Source organism: Corvus cornix, chromosome 6 (genome assembly GCF_000738735.6).
Source record: "Corvus cornix cornix isolate S_Up_H32 chromosome 6, ASM73873v5, whole genome shotgun sequence".
In the NCBI taxonomy this organism is placed as follows: domain Eukaryota; kingdom Metazoa; phylum Chordata; class Aves; order Passeriformes; family Corvidae; genus Corvus; species Corvus cornix.
This window is the reverse complement of record NC_046336.1, coordinates 3668086-3684150: the sequence shown is the minus strand read 5'-3', so window position 1 is coordinate 3684150 and position 16065 is coordinate 3668086.

The following is a 16065-nucleotide window of genomic DNA, read 5'->3' as shown; positions in this document are numbered from 1 at the left end:
CTTTCCTCCGGAGATGGTGGAGGACTCAGCACGGGTCCTTCTCTGAACTTCAGTTTTTCTGTGGTGAAGAAAACATGCTTATTCCTGTCACAAGGTCCTTGTGTCCCACCTCCAGCTGCTCAGGCTGCTCCTCATTTCCACCAGGACTTGGCTCTACACAGCAATCATGAGGCAGACTGGGCTGAAGGGACCTGTCTGACAGCGCGCTGGGAGTTTTTTTCTTCCTTTTTCTACTGTAAAGCATTCTTCCTTCCCCAGCCTACCCTAGAGAATCTAATTAGTGGCCTAATTACCACCCCCATACTATGCCCTGGCTGACCTTTGCTGGCTGTGTTCTCAGCCTGCCTTCCCTTGTCAATACAATTTTGGGCCGTAGGTCTGCGGGGTCTGCGCTGCTTCCTCTGCGCACCACGACGTCACCACGCTCCACTCAATGCTTATTTTTATTCCCCACTCCAACAAAATTGAACTGTGAAAGCACTGTAAATTTTCAGCCTCGAGAGGCTCTTCATTAAGCAACAAATAACTCTCTGCACCTAGTTGATATTACCCTCCTGTTGGCTGTTTGTCACGCAGCACTACCCCCCCGCTCAGCCGGCTGTGGCCGTTCCACTCGGCTGACAGAGCTGCTGCTGGCCAAAAAAATGCACATTACAGCCTGTTTGCTGAGCCTCTGACTTCAATATAGAAGCAACAGCATCATTTTTATCCTTATTTGGCTCAAAGGTTCATGCTATCTCGCTGTTCTTATCAGCTAACAGCGGGCAGTGTTTCACGGGCCTGGATCCCGGTGTTGTCCTACAGGAATGGCTTTTTATGGCTCCAACCCCACTGCTGCTGCTAATGGTGCTTCCACACAAAGAGGTGCTGTCCAAAACAAGGAGCTGCATTTAATGCCTCCATGCTCTGTCCCTGACGCTGCCCCCCAGTCTTGGGAACAGTCTGGGCTCCCACCCCTCTGCAAATCCTGCCTTGCCCCAGGGTTAAGCGGTGTCTCAGCTCCCTGATAGGTGCGTTGGTAATTTTCAAGCCACAGTGCATCTAAAAGCCAAGCACCACCCTGGGAAGGAGGTCATAAAACAAATATTCCTTTCCTGCTGAAATGCATTATTAAAGCCTCCACCCCATAAATCCCAAGTAGATAACACTCTCCGTGGCACCTTGTAAAATAAGCAATTTTCTGCTACTGAGGAAACAAATTCTTCTTCTCATTCCTATCTAAACTCCACCAACATGGTGACAGACACAACACTGCATCTGAGCTGGGTTTTGACAGCCTCATACATTTCTAACTCTGTCAGCAAGAATAAATGTTGGAGGCTTTTCACTTTAAAGAGCTCTGGAGCAAAATGGACTTTCTGGGACCCGCTTCACCCTTTGTGTCTACCAGCCATAAAGTTTCCCACCATTTCCAGCACTGCTTCATTGCAAGGCTGAGGTAGAATTGAAGTGCTGAGATCAAATCAAATTCCTTCAGAGAGGAAGTAAGGCTGGGAGTAGAGAGATAGACATCGTAGATTCCCAAAAATTTGGTTTTTCACCCCAGAACATATCAGGATGAAGCTCACCATGTATCACACCCTCTGGGTGCTGCTGGGGCAGAAACAGGGAATATCTGGGACTGTATCCAGCAGTCCTTGCTAAGACAGGCATGGAGCAACACTTGGACCAGGCTGCTTCTGTAGCAGCGACAAATGAATTTGGACTCCATTTTCTAGTTTCCTGATGGATCTGTCAGTGTCTCATTTCAATAAGATGTTATCTCCATTTTTTCTTTGGATTTGTTTGGGTTTTTTCAACGATAACACCACAATACTGCTACTCAATGCTGCATCAGCAAATGTTAATGTTTTATTCCAGTTTAGAACAAGAAGAGATTAAGGAATTACAGCAGTCACCTACAAAATGCAACTGCTGTTTTCCAAATAGCTCTAATCAGCTACCAAGGACACTGTCCTGTTTTCATCCATTGTGGACCATGCAGGTTTGCAGGTTTACAGGTTTCTTTCTTGTATGGAAGGTCTATGGGATCATTCATTTCAGAAACTTATGTAATGTCTTATGTTCATTTCTAGAGCAATCAGGGGAGTTAACTTAGTAGTTCATTGCTATTTTTCTGCTCTCTGGTGCACAGAGTGTATCTCCTGTGTTCAATATCAACAGACCTTACCAAGGTCCATATGTGGCCACAGATTTTAAATACAGACTTTTCCTTTTTCTTTTATTCTTTTAAAGTCAAAGCTAAATTCAAGAAATTTTTATCTACATCATCATATATTTAGGGATCAGCCTGAAGCCAAACTAAATTCTTTTCATATTATGAGTGAAAAAATGGCTTGTTCTCCTGCTCAGCACAGATCACTCAGCATAAATCCCTTGTGTTAAAGCCCCTGCTCCTCATTACCAATACAGTATTCTCGATAAGAAGGAAAATTTCCTTTTCCTCCTCATCCTCACAGTTCACTCAAGATGCAGCCTGTGCTTTGAAAAACATTTCTATTCCAATATTTAACAAGTGGATAGGTGTTGAAGCAGGGTCCTGTAGGGGTGGAAAGGGCTGGACTGGAGCAAAATTATACTGGGATATGGGGCAAATTCACAGGTACCTCCAAGTCCATCCTACCCTTGAGAGAGCTGCTGAAACATTTGAGGAAGATCCTCCTGGAGGTGATGTGCCCACTGAGGTGGGTGATAAGCAGTTTATCACAGGTCCATGCAAAGAGAACCTTTAGCCATGGCTCTGAGGGAGGAACATGAAGGTGACAAGGACACTGAGTGACCACTTAGAGCAAGACACTGAAGTATTCCAGGACTCATGATTGACCACTCTCCAGTGGTGCTTTCCCTCTGATAAAACTTGTCCCAAGCTGCTTTCCTCATGTCTGAGGAGGAAACCCAGCACCCATGCCCATGAGAAAGGACCCACGGTGTCACTCAATCCTACCATGAAAGCCAGTTAAAATTCCTTCATAGGGAAACCAACTTTGGGTTGGGTTTGTTTTGGGGTTGGTTTTTCTTTTTTTTTTTTCCAGTCTGCTATTATAAATAATGGCAAGGAAAAATAAAGTTTTTAATTTGTGCAAATGCCTTGACAAAGTTGTCCTTCATCCTTGTGTAAATATTGCTCCTGTAACCCTGCCAAGGAATGGCCTTGAGTGTCTGCAGCCAAAAAAAATCAGACCTGCTCCTATCTGAGCCCATGAGACCTACATATAACTCATGTTTGTGGCTGGTATTCCAGCTCTTCAAAAAGTGCCTCTGAGCCTTTCCTGGCTGGGAATCCAGGCTGCTGTTCCCTAACTTCTGTGTACCATTTCAGGAGTAGTGATGGCACATTTTGCAAGGAAAAATACTTCTATTAGACAAACTGGAAAAGCTGGAGAGAAAGGCCAAGGTCTCAAACAAGGATTTCCTTTCCAAACATTCAGACTTGCATGCCTGGATGCTTATCTGTCCTTTCAGAGTAATCCAATAAAAGATAAACTTTCTCCTCCTAAAAGCCTTTACTCCACTTAAACCCTAGACCATTGTGGCTGAAATTCCATGGCTAGCTCCAAAGATGATGGTGGAGATAAGCAGTAGGGAATCTGTTTATCTAAAGAGGGATACATTTGTACAGAATGAACAGAAATGTCATAGCTCTATTGCATAATCTGGCTGTGTTCCTTATTTCAGTTCCTCCAGTGGCTGGAGCCTGCACTCAGGTGGGGAGGGGAGAGTCACTCCAGGCAAGATCCGTGTGGAGGTAGTGCCTGTAGGATGTGTCTCAGCTCTGAAGCTTCCCTTGGGTCTCCAGCTCCCATATCTCATTTGATAGGAAAAGCTGGCCACGAGGCACAAGGCTTCTCCCAGTGCCTCTGGAAACTGGAGGGTTCCGTCACTCTCATGGAAAGGGATGTGAGAATGAACACAAGTTACACACTTTCCAAGAACACAGGCTGCAGCTTGCAAACCTGCAGGTGTTTTATGGCACTGACATTTCATAACCCGTGAGCTTGCAGATTTGGAGACAAAACTACAAATGGAGTTCAATTTAAAAATCCTGGAGGGTGAGATCCTTGATTTTGATGAAGTGTCCAGACTAAACCTTTCATTCCAAGATAGTTCTCACATACATTCCAACCAAAAATTCCTAAATCTGCATGTAGGGCAAAGTGCTGAAGAACCACCTACTGCTCTCTTGAAACAGAGAATCAGCTCCTCTTATGCCAGGACAAGAGGGAATGGCTGTAAACTGCCAGAGGGCAGGGTTAGATGGGATATTGGGAAAGAATTGTTCCCTGGGAGGGTGGGGAGGCCCTGGCACAGGGTGCCCAGAGCAGCTGTGGCTGCCCCTGGATCCCTGGCAGTGTCCAAGGCCAGGCTGGACAGGGCTTGGAAGAGCTTGGGACAGCAGAAGGTGTCTCTACCCATGGCAGGAGATGGGACTGGATGAGCTTTAAGGTCCCTTCCTGCCCAAAACATCCTGGAATTCTATTCTATGATTATTCACTACTTTTAGGGCTGTTTTCAAAACTTCATTTATGTGTGTACCTTCCCCTACAAAACCCCCAGCACTGAGACAGCAGTTCTCTTCACCCAAATGGTTCTATGTATGTTCTACACAGTTCTTTGCCATTGAGGCATTTGCTAAAAAACTGCTATAATTTTAGTAAAAAAGCTGTGCTGGCAAGCTTTAAGTGTGGGAAAGGCCTTAACTCCAAGTTATCAGTAGACATCACTGTGGCCAACCAATTGAAATAGTTAAATTATTCTGGGTTTCAAGGCCAGGAAATAGTGAAACTCTAGCAGGAAAGCATATTTTGCATAATGCAGAATCTCAGTCCTGAACCGAAACACTGAGAATAGCCTGGAGGAGATCAGCACCTTTCATCCAGTTCCAAGAGAGTCTGGAAACATTCACATTTAAATTTGCCAACCACCCTTTAACCTTTTCTCCCTTTTCTTTCCATCTACTGTGGTCTCTCCACATGCACCTCCTTCCTGTTTATTGGGTATTTTTCTATTAATACAAGAGGGGGAGACCACTTTGAGGACCTCCCCAGGCTCAGCCTCTTTAGGGTCCTCTTTAGGATCCTTTCCCTCCATGGCTGCTCAGTTCAAAGGGAAATCAATGGTCAAAAAAAGGTACCTGGGCATGAAAACCTTTCTCTGCAAAACAAAGGGGTATCTGCCACAGCTGTGGGTCACAGAAAACCTGGGGAAGGGGAAAGTTATCCTTTCAGAGTGCTTCCCAAATGGAAAAAAACCCCAACAATATAAGCAATAGATTCTTGACAATTGCATGGCATTCGCTGTCCCCAAATATTAATTTTCATTTTTTAAAAGTGCCTAATTCTCTTAATGAAACCATTACACCCTGAGTACCCTGGTTTAAAATTAGAAAATCAGAAGAAAGTGAAGAGTAAAAGTTGGTCTTGTCTTTTACTGTGTTACAGGTGAATGCAGAGGGTACCACAACCACAGAGAAACAGCCAGGCTGGGACAGCAGCTCTGCCCCATCTTCCTCCCCTGGCACCACCAGAGCCAGTAACTGGTCTGAGCATAGGAAACACACTGTCAAGCAGCACAGAAAATTGACCAAATTCTGATTTTCTCCATTAAGTGTGCTCTGCCAGGCTAACAGAAGTAAAACTTCATTAAAAAGTGGCGCAGCATTGGAGTGCTGAGCTGTACATGGATGCACAAGAGGCATCATTTTGAGAAAGAGATTCCATCTCCTACACGGGCCCTGCTCTCAGACAATCACCTTTTCAAGCATGCTGATGTTGTTGCTCTCCTTAATACATTTTAATTCCACTCTTAATGTTTTTGCACGCTCATGGTGCATAGCCAGGGACATTGCTCTGAAGAACCATTCCCCGGGAAAGGGTGCAAGAAGCCAAAGCAGTGACAGGAGGGGGAGTGTGGTTTCCTTGTAGAATCAAGGAAAATATAATGATGCCACACAGTGTGTAATTACCACGGCTCCCTCTTTGTGCTGCTTGTCTCTGTGGGCTGCATTCCTCCAGCAGGTAGAGAAGCAAGAGAAGAGAAGGGGGAAGGGGAGGAAAGGGCTCTGACGCTGCCACCTTTCCCCATCAGCTGGAAGCCTGTGAGCTCAGTGACAAGAAAAGGGAGCAGCACGTTCAGAGACCTGTGGGGCTGGACTTGGAGGGAGATGGGAAAGTTCAGCCCTGTTTTGTTACCTCTCCCTGTGGGACCAGGGCAAACGCTTGGCCACAGAAGTGCAGGGAGAAGTAGCCAGAGCCAAAACCACCATCCGTCCATCCATCCATCCATCCCTCCTTCCATCCATCCATCATCCACCCACCCCTCCATCCATCCCTCCATCTATCCCTCCATCCATCCATCATCCATCTATCCCTCCATCCATCCATCATCCATCCATCTCTTCATCCATCCATCATCCATCCCTCCATCCATCCATCATCCATCCATCTCTTCATCCATCCATCCATCCATCCCTCCATCTATCCATCCATCATCCATCTATCCCTCCCTCCATCCATCCATCCATCCATCATGCATCCATCCCTCCATCCCTTCATCCATCATCCATCCATCATCCATCCCTCCATCCATCCATCCATCCATCATGCATCCATCCCTCCATCCATCCATCCATCCATCCATCCCTCCATCCTTTCATCCATCCATCCATCCATCCATCCATCCATCCATCCCTCCATCCATCCATCCATCCCTCCATCCATCCATCCATCCCTCCATCCCTCCATCCATCCATCCATCCATCCATCCCTCCATCCATCCATCCCCCATCCATCCATCCAATCCATCCCCATCCATCCATCCATCCATCCATCCTCCATCCTTTCATCCATCCATCCATCCATCCATCCCTCCATCCCTCCATCATCCATCCATCCCTCCATCCATCATCCATCCATCCATCCATCCATCCATCCATCCCTCCATCCTTCATCCATCCATCCATCCATCCATCCATCCATCCATCCATCCATCCATCCCTCCATCCATCCATCCATCCATCCATCCATCCATCCTCCATCTTCATCCATCCATCCATCCATCCATCCATCCATCCATCCATCATCCATCCATCCATCCATCATCCATCCATCCCTCCATCCATCCATCCATCCATCCATCATCCATCCATCATCCATCCATCCATCCATCCATCCATCATCCATCCATCCATCCATCCATCCATCCTCCATCCATCCATCCATCCATCCATCCATCATCCATCCATCCATCCATCCATCCATCCATCCATCATCCATCCATCCATCATCCATCCATCCATCCATCCATCCATCCATCCTCCTTCCATCCTGCCAGAGTGACATTCCCAGGAGGGGACCAGCACACAGAGCAGAGCAAGGAAGTGCTTTCAGGGAGGGCCCTTCCCACTGCAGCTGATTTGGGATGCAGAAGGAAAGCAGCCCCTGTCTCCCCCAAACAGACACTGGGAGGTCACTCCCAGGTCAGCACAGCCTTGTTTGCAGAGGAGCAAAATGCACCCTCTGCCAGCCTACCTATAATTAAAGACCTGCAGTTTCCTACATATGTATTCTTAAAACATCTGTAAGCATAATTACAGCAACCACTTAAACAGCTGAATACGAGGCGGGCGTTCTTTTTCACTGGGAGATTGCTTTTAATGACTCTGTGTACAGCAGAGTTTGCAGATGAGGGCAGAAGTGCACCCAATTATCTCTCTGCTGACACTTACTGCACTCAAACTCACATTTTCAGGCTTTTTTGTTTGCTTCATGAGGACTCCCATTCCTCTTATGCTCAGTTCTCCCTGCAGCACATTAAAAATTAAGGATCCAGCCCCAAACCTGAGCTCTGGTTATCCAATTACCCTCAGAAGATGCTGTAGAGCTCAGGCCCATTTCCTTATGTCTTCCCTCTTCACTTTGACGTGTGTTGATAGCACTCTTTTGTGAGCTGAGGGGTAGATTTTGCAGGAATTTGGCCAAAACATGGGCTGTGATGCCAGTAGCATGGTAAAGGGTGTTTAGGAGGGGACTGAAGGTAATTCCTGGCCGTGTTACAGCTCCTGTGTCCACAGTGTCCAGCTTTCTCCAAGACTCTTGGTAAGGCAGAGGTGTGGGGAACTATTTGATGTGTGAAACACAGTTCTCACTTAGGGGATTTTTCAGCCTGGAAAAAGAGATTAAGGAACCAAATTAAGAGTGTCTAAAAATCTGTGCTGTTTTCCAGGGAATTTACTTTTGAGTGTTTTCATTTTCTCTTTCCTGCTTGCCTGAAGAGTCAACCATCTTCAGCTTTCAGCCCAAATAAAAACACTGGAAAGATCTATCGGGTAAACTGGGTGATGCCACAAGGGTGGGAGTGTCTTTGTTGTGCAAGGCACTGCAAGGTTTGAAAGTAAAAAGCCGAACTGTGGAGGCTCACACCATACACAAAATCTGCAACTTTTTTTTTTTTTTAGCATGGTATGCAGACAGAAGGAGAAAAGCAGCTGCCTAAATAAAGAACTGGCTTACAAAGAAAACATTTTATGAACAACTTGCTGTCTTGCAGCAAGAGGTCAAATGTGGGTCGAGGAAGAACATACAGAGGGACTTAAAAGTCAGAGATCATAGAACCATAGAATATCCTGAGTTGGAAGGGACAGAAAAGGATCATGGGGTCCTGGCCCTGCACAGGGAGGAATGGATGTTGATGGGATTGGAAGTGGAGAAGGACAAATCAAGATATCAGTGCTTGCAAAAAGCCAGATAGGAATACCCAGAGAGGTCAGAAGAGGAGGACACAGAGGAGGAAAAAGCTCACAGCTTGTGGGGCTCCTTCCCTCCTGTTTACCTGCGAGGTGGTGAGTGCTGGGGAATGAAACACTGGTGCTGCTGCTTTCCAAACACAGGAGCACATCCCAGTGCAGGAGCTTTGGGTTGGATTTGTTTGGGTTTTGTCTCTCTTGATAACATCATTTCATAGCAGATGATCCCGGCTGACTGCACACGCTCCCTGGGATGAGTCCTCTCTTGCGTGACCCTTCCTGTGTCACGGCTGGATTCCCCTCACCACAGGCACCAATTGCACAATCCTGACCATATTTTCCAGCCCATTTAAAAGCAGCCCATGTCCAGCTGGTTTATTCCTGTCACAAATATGACCTGTGGAGCTCACAGATGACGTAGCTCCCACTTCCTCAATGACGCACAGACCGCTTTCCCCATCTCCCATCAGCAGACCGAGCCACCGGCTCTGTTTGGAGAAAGGGATATGCCAGAGCCATCTCCACCAGGAGAAGACATGCTTGGAATGGGCCATGAGAAATCCCCCAAAGGCCTCCCTGCAGCTTGAAATTTGTCTGGGAAGATTCCATGGAGGCAGAGCCAAGGGACGATGAGGCAGAGCCCAAGGGACCACTGCTCTCGCAGCGCGTGCTCTGAGGGTGACCTGTTGTGTTTGCTTTGTCCCCACCCACCAAAGCCTAAAAACATATTTTAAAAATTCATTTCTTCCCTGAAATTTTGGGTGCCAGAATTGCATCCTCATAGTCCCATATTTCTACACAGACTTCCGAGAAGTAAATAAAAGTGCATTTTAATTCGCTGGAAGATTTGGACTGTCAGAAATGACACTCACCTGTGTCTGATGCTCAGCTGTATTTCAGTGTGTTCTTCTGATCAGTAGAATAGAAACAGACTGGTTTTGTACTAATTAAATTGAGAGACATTTTCACCCAATTAACATTTGCCTGTCAGACCAGGGAGTGCTAGAAAGCACATACATTCCTCCAAATAACTGTAGCTGCTCTTTGTGTGGGTTCTGCTTGGAGGAAGGTGGTTATGAAGACAAGTCTTCATCTTATGGCGACAAGCCAAGTATTTTAAAAGAAGATATTAAATATTGTGTAAATAAGACACACCTAATGTTTCACTGAATTCCTGCAGGATCTGAGTTTGTTGTGATTCAAACTAAAGCAAAACAGAATTTTGCAAAAAGAAGCTAAAGTATTTCTTCCTCTCCTACTATAATTAGAGGTAGAAGCTATTTTAAAAGCAGCTTTTCTTTTTACTAAGTCATTAAACATGAATTTGCCCTGAAAACATTTCTCTATGTCAAGTGGCCCTAATAAAACAGGATATTCTACAGCTATGAGTCCAGTTCCTGCTCACTGGGAAGAAGTTTAACAGTTTCAGCACAGGGATGGGTTTCATGTGGTCTGGATGTGCTTCTGTGCCTAATTTTTGTCATCCTGTGTGACCTTAGATAAGGCAGTCTCTGAAACTCAGCCACGCTCTGTGAAAAATGAAGATAACTCTCTCCTCCTTCACAGGGAAAAGATGAGCTTTAACCAAGCAGAGTGAGTAGATATCAGCTTGAAAAACAGCAAAGAAATAGCAGTGACTTCTTTCCAAGGATCTAAAGAGAACATCCTTTGCAGATGCTTTTTCTTCCACGAGTCACATTTTTAAAGGCCTTTCCACTACTTTTGAAAATCACCTTGGTTTGACTTGCCTGGTTCTGTTCAGCTTTATATGAAGAAATATTTAGCACCCATCAGTCTTTCCCAGCTACCTTTGATGTGGGAGCTGCAGCCATCCAGAGGGTTGCTGCCTGCATTCTGATATAGCAGCAGAAATGCTCAGTTTTACTGGGAATCTGGGGACTTCATCATTAGACAAGACAATATTAGAAAATTACTTATATTTAGGTCTAAGGCTTTTGTCCTTTGGTCCATCCTCATTGGTGTCACCTGATAAAACCCTGACTCTTTGGGTTAAGCAATGGGATGGGTGTGATGGCCTTGGCAGGGGGTTGGAATGGGATGAGCTTTAGGTCCCTCCCAACCCAAACCATTCTGTGGTTCTGTGATACCAGGAGCAGCTAAATTCAGATTTGAGTCAGTTTTTCTTAGGCATGGCTCTCAGATGGGCTTTGCTAGCATCTTTGCAGAAATCTAGGTAGGGATGTCTTTAAAAAGTGAAGCAGAAGAATGAGAACTAATGGGGAACAATTGCTTGAGGATGCTGCTCTATCTAGGGTAGCTGTAGCTGCAAGAGATTTGTTTGTTATTGTACAACAGTTTATTACAAAATCACCCTTCCTGTTACAAAACTACCCTACCCAAAATTATGACAAACTTACTCTAGATAACTTTGAGCAGATGTGCAAACTGCTCAGTAGAACATTTTATACAATAAATAAATCAGTGTGGACCATGAATTACAAATGTTATCAGAAAGGAAATCATATCACAATACGTGATACTGCAGTGAACCATTGGATTATCTTAGCCCAGTAAATTATTCCAGCTGCGAAGTGATTAATAGAGCTCACAGATTTGGAGATCAGCTACATCAGTGCTGGCTGGTCAGAGGGTGAGCTCTGACACCAGCTGCCCCTGGGCAGGATGTAACTGATTCCCCCAGCAATCAGATAATACAATAAAGATTTGAACCTGGTAACCTCTCTCCTTTTGGCAGAGTTGCAGTCATTCCTCTTCCTGACTGCTCCAGAGAGATTTTATCCGTGACCACACATTTCACATTAAGTATTGGCAGTTATTGGATTAGAGCAGTGCAGTAGGAAAGGTCACACACAGAGTGGACTCCAAGCAGCTCAGGCTTTGTTGTGTGTCCACATCAGGAGGGATAATCAGATAATCACCCTGAGTGCTGGTTTGCCACTGATTTCTGTCCTAGCACTTCAGATATCTGTGCAGCTTAGTGCAGTGTTCTAGTGCTCTTGAGAAAGCATTTCAATAAGCCCTTTCTCTGAAGTTCACCTAATATTTCCATGCAATTTTCCTTTGGGTGAAATATTCTGTGGCTGCAGAGATTTTCTTGGAAAGCCAAAGGGGAAAGTAAATTTAATTTGACTGTTTCTTAGTTACCTAACCTTTCATATTCTGTGGCATTGGGATTTTCCAATAGTCTAGAATCTTAATTAGTTTCTTCTCTCACACTTCTCTCTTTTCTTTCTCAATCTTCCTACAGTCTCTTCAGTTGCTTCCTCAGGACTGGAACTGAGATCCACAAAAAAGCCACAAATCAAATGGGGTTATTTCTTCAGATGGGGTAACTCATGGTGTCATTGCTGACTTTATTCCTGTCCAGTCCCAAAGTTAAATGAAAAATACTGAAAATTCAGTTGAAAAACTGCAAGTATCATGGTTTTTCCATGTGTTTCCTTTCAAATTCTTTGATGGGCAGGAATGGCCTGTACACTTGCTTCCCATAATGATTGTTAATATAGAAACAGATCAAAAGGACCAGGCTTTTTATTTGTACCTTTGTGTGCATAATCACTTTTCATGTACTCCACTTTCTGTTGTAGCTGGGACTTAAACTCTACAGAGGGTAAAATTCATTAATTTTTTACTTAACTGTGTTTTTTATCTTGCTGGTTTTCAGAAGCTCTTTGCTCCTTCCTGAGATAGTTTCTTCCTATGAAGCAGAATTTTTTTTTTAACCATCTTAGAAATTAAACTCCAGTTCCAACTCTAGACAGTTTTATTTCATATGCTAAACTCTCACAATCAAAGGCAGAATCTCTGCTGAACAGGTTTGGGAACATCTGGCTCTTTTCTTTTGACTTTTGAGGCTAATTATCTCAGAGCAGCTTGGGGTTGGTAAGTATGAAATTCAGCTGGCTGGCCGCAGCAGTTTTGGAGAGTTTGGGGTTTGGTTTTGTTTTTCTCCCCCTTTGTAACTATTTTCTCCACAGCCTTAAATCATGCTGAAATGGAAAGAGCACAAATATGTACCCAGGGAGCATGTGCTGGCACTTGGAGACACCACCACAGGAATTTCTTGCTGTCTGTTACAAGAACCGGACAATCTGTGCTGAAACCAGGGACCGTGGAGGGCTTGGGAACTGGGAACAGCAATGGAAAAGCTGCTCTCACGGGGAGACTCTGCCACTGAGCCAGTCCACACAGTCCAGGGATAGGTGTTAACCCAGGGCTGGGAACCTCCTGGGGCTGCCAACAATGGTGATTGAGTGTATCTGCTCCAGGGGTCTGCCCTGTGCTGGGTGGAGCATCCAGGGTGGTCCAGCATCTGTCACATCTTCCTTCTGCACCCATGGTGGTCAGGGGATCCTGGAAAAAACAGGCCTGACCCATGCTTGGGTCTTTGACTATGTCACCCAAGCCCAGCTGTGTAAAGAGTGGTCACAGAGATCTCATCCTCTCTGGTTTTCCCACCCTGTCCATAAAAATGAGGGCAAGGAGCTCCCTGGCCAGAGTATTCTAAAAGCCTGTGCCAGTGAGACAGCACGGTTAGAGCTATGGACAGACAGTGAGGCACAAAAGGAGGTAGAAACAAATTCCTTTATTAAACTGGGGGGAGGATGCCAGGGTCTCCAGTTTCACCTGCTCTAATCTTTGTTAGGGGAGCCTTGCTTCACTTCAGCTTTTTTTTTTTTTTTTGAGGATAGATGCTCTGCTTGGCAGCACTGGTCCCAGAAAATTCAAAGAGAATGGATTGAAAATATGTCAGCTTGGGAGAGACCAAACTTTTTTCCCCACAAAAGGAGCAGAAGTGCTGAAGGAACTGAGATTCTTCCTTTGTCATCTACAGAGAGTCCCACCCAGCCCCAGCATCAAACTCACACCCCAGCTTCTCCTTCTCCCCTCGGCTTTCTGTCTGCCAGGTAGTGTCTCACACAAATTGCCACACTGAGGAAGGAAAAAAGGGGAAACAACAACAGTGAATCACAGCAAACCAACCAATCTTTCCATCCAGCTTGGAAAGCCTGATGGAAGAGACTGATGTTGTTTCTGTTTTCAGACAGGAGTGCAGATGTGAAGGTGAGGAGCAGGTGAGAGGGAATGTTCAGGTGATGGGAAGGAAATCCTGAAGGAGGAAAGGATTTGCTCCCTGTGTGCAATCCAAATAATGTGGTAGATGGAGGGTCAGTCAGGACAGGGGGTTTCCAATTTCAGCAAGGTTTTCCAGAAATAAGTCCATATCTTGGGCACAGGCACATGCCAGACACACTCTAGGCAACAGACTTCTTGATTTATATATCCCAAATTGTAACCTGGGAACCAGAAAGGGCTTCCTGCCATGGAAATAAAAAATACTAAATTCCAGTAAAGAAAGAACTTAGTTGAAAAACCAGGTTTTTTTGTAAATGACAGATGGGGCTTGGTTGTAAAGGGTGAGGGGAGCCATCCATTAAGGCAACTTCTCTTGCTGAATTCCATGTTTTAATTATGCAAATTCACTCAGACATCACAGCATAGATGCAATCTACAGGAGGAACAATTATATCTTTACTATTTTCCCAATGTTCACCGTTGCTCTTGAAAACATTAAAAAGCCTGAGTCAGAAGCACTTCACAGGAGTGCAGAGTTAGGCAGAATGAGAGGACACAGGATGCTGGTGGCATCCAGCACATTAAGGCATCGTGTCACCTTCAGCTTGCCCATGGAATGTGCTCTCCTGGTGGCAGATGGCACTGGAGCACCCACCCACCAAGTTTTTAACCCCAGGAAGTCACTGGCAGCGTTGTGTGATGCCATCCACACCTTCTGAGTGACTCTGGAGAGCCTTCAGTGATTTTTCTGAGCTCAGAGTATTGTGGAGACTGGTCAGGTTCCTCTAAGGAGAGGTCAGATGGCTTTGCCACATCTCCAGAGGTGCAGTTCCCAGGCACTGTTCCCAGCCTGGGAGCAGGAGTCACAGCTCCTTCACCCCTCCCTCTCCCCAGCACGCTCCCCCAGGCTCCACAGGCATCCTCCTGTTTCTGCAGCACATCATTCCAAGCTGGAACATGCTTCCCTGGGGTCTACATCAAAGCCTCCCACTCACCCACACAGCACACATGGCTCTCCTGCTGGTCCTGCTGCTGCCCAGAGAGCTCTCCCCCAAGAGCTGCTGCTCCAGAGGGAGGGAAAGCTTCCAGAGGGGTTTAGCCATCAGGACATCTGTTTTCCTGTGGTCCCTTTCCCATTCCAAGCCCCACAGGCACCCTGTGCTCTGTGTCTGCACAGCCAAGCTCAGAGGAGGCTGAAGAATAACAGACAGGAGACCTGTGGGGTTCCAAAACACTTCAGTGTCCTTCCCAAATGATGATCACTGGGGTTTCTGCTGTGAAATAATTTCCAAAGTCAGGTGTCTCAAGTCAGAGGACTCTCAAAGTTTGGCTATAGGCCTCTAAGAGGACTCGAGTCAATAAAAGAAATCACTGCTCACTGTATAAAAATACAAATACCAATTTAGCCCATGAGCAAGCCCTTGAAATCCTATGGGAAATACTTGTTTAAGATCTCATTGCCTCCTCCTTTCATCATTTCAGCCCCTTACAATGCTAATTTCATAGGACCATCATCATTATTGCCACAGGGGATCTGCTTAGCAAACAAAGCAATGCTCTGTCACTGTTTGCCCCTTGCCACTGCCCCAAATTTTCCACAAAAAGTCGAGGAGGGCAGTGCAAGTGAGCACTGGTCCATCAGAGCTGCAGGATGAGTGTAAAGGAAAATCATCCCAGTGGTTCACATATTGCAGCTGAAGCCTGTGGCTTACCCAGCTCAGCTACTCAGGTATCACAGAGAAATCAGGAGATTAAAGACCAAGAACAAAATGATAATTTTCTCTAAAAATCATCTGGGCATAACCAGAAGAATTATCTGAGTGGAAGGGTAGGATAAGATCAAATGGGTATGTGTATATATTTATTATATATATATATGTGCCTTGAATACATTTGAGTGTGGAATTAGAAGGTCTCTAATCACTACACTGAATTTTAGAAACCCTCCATCAAACATAGTGCTGGGAGAAGGAACCTAAGCTGTTTTAAGATGGATCTTGGCAGCTTTCTGGGTGGGATTTGGTAACAGAACAGAAGGAATCTTAAATTAGAAATTAAAGGTTTTGAAAGATGGTTTTGCCCACAAGGAGATGAAAGGCTATTTGCCGAGTAGTTGTCAATGAATTTTGATTGAACCATATTTAGGCTATTAAATAATTCTGTTCTTCTGAGCTCAGGTTGCTTGAAAGGCCACGAGAACCTTTTGATTGGAGGAGGTTTTCTCGTGTTCCTACAAATCAGCAGAGCCTGGTCCCACTCTGAGCTGG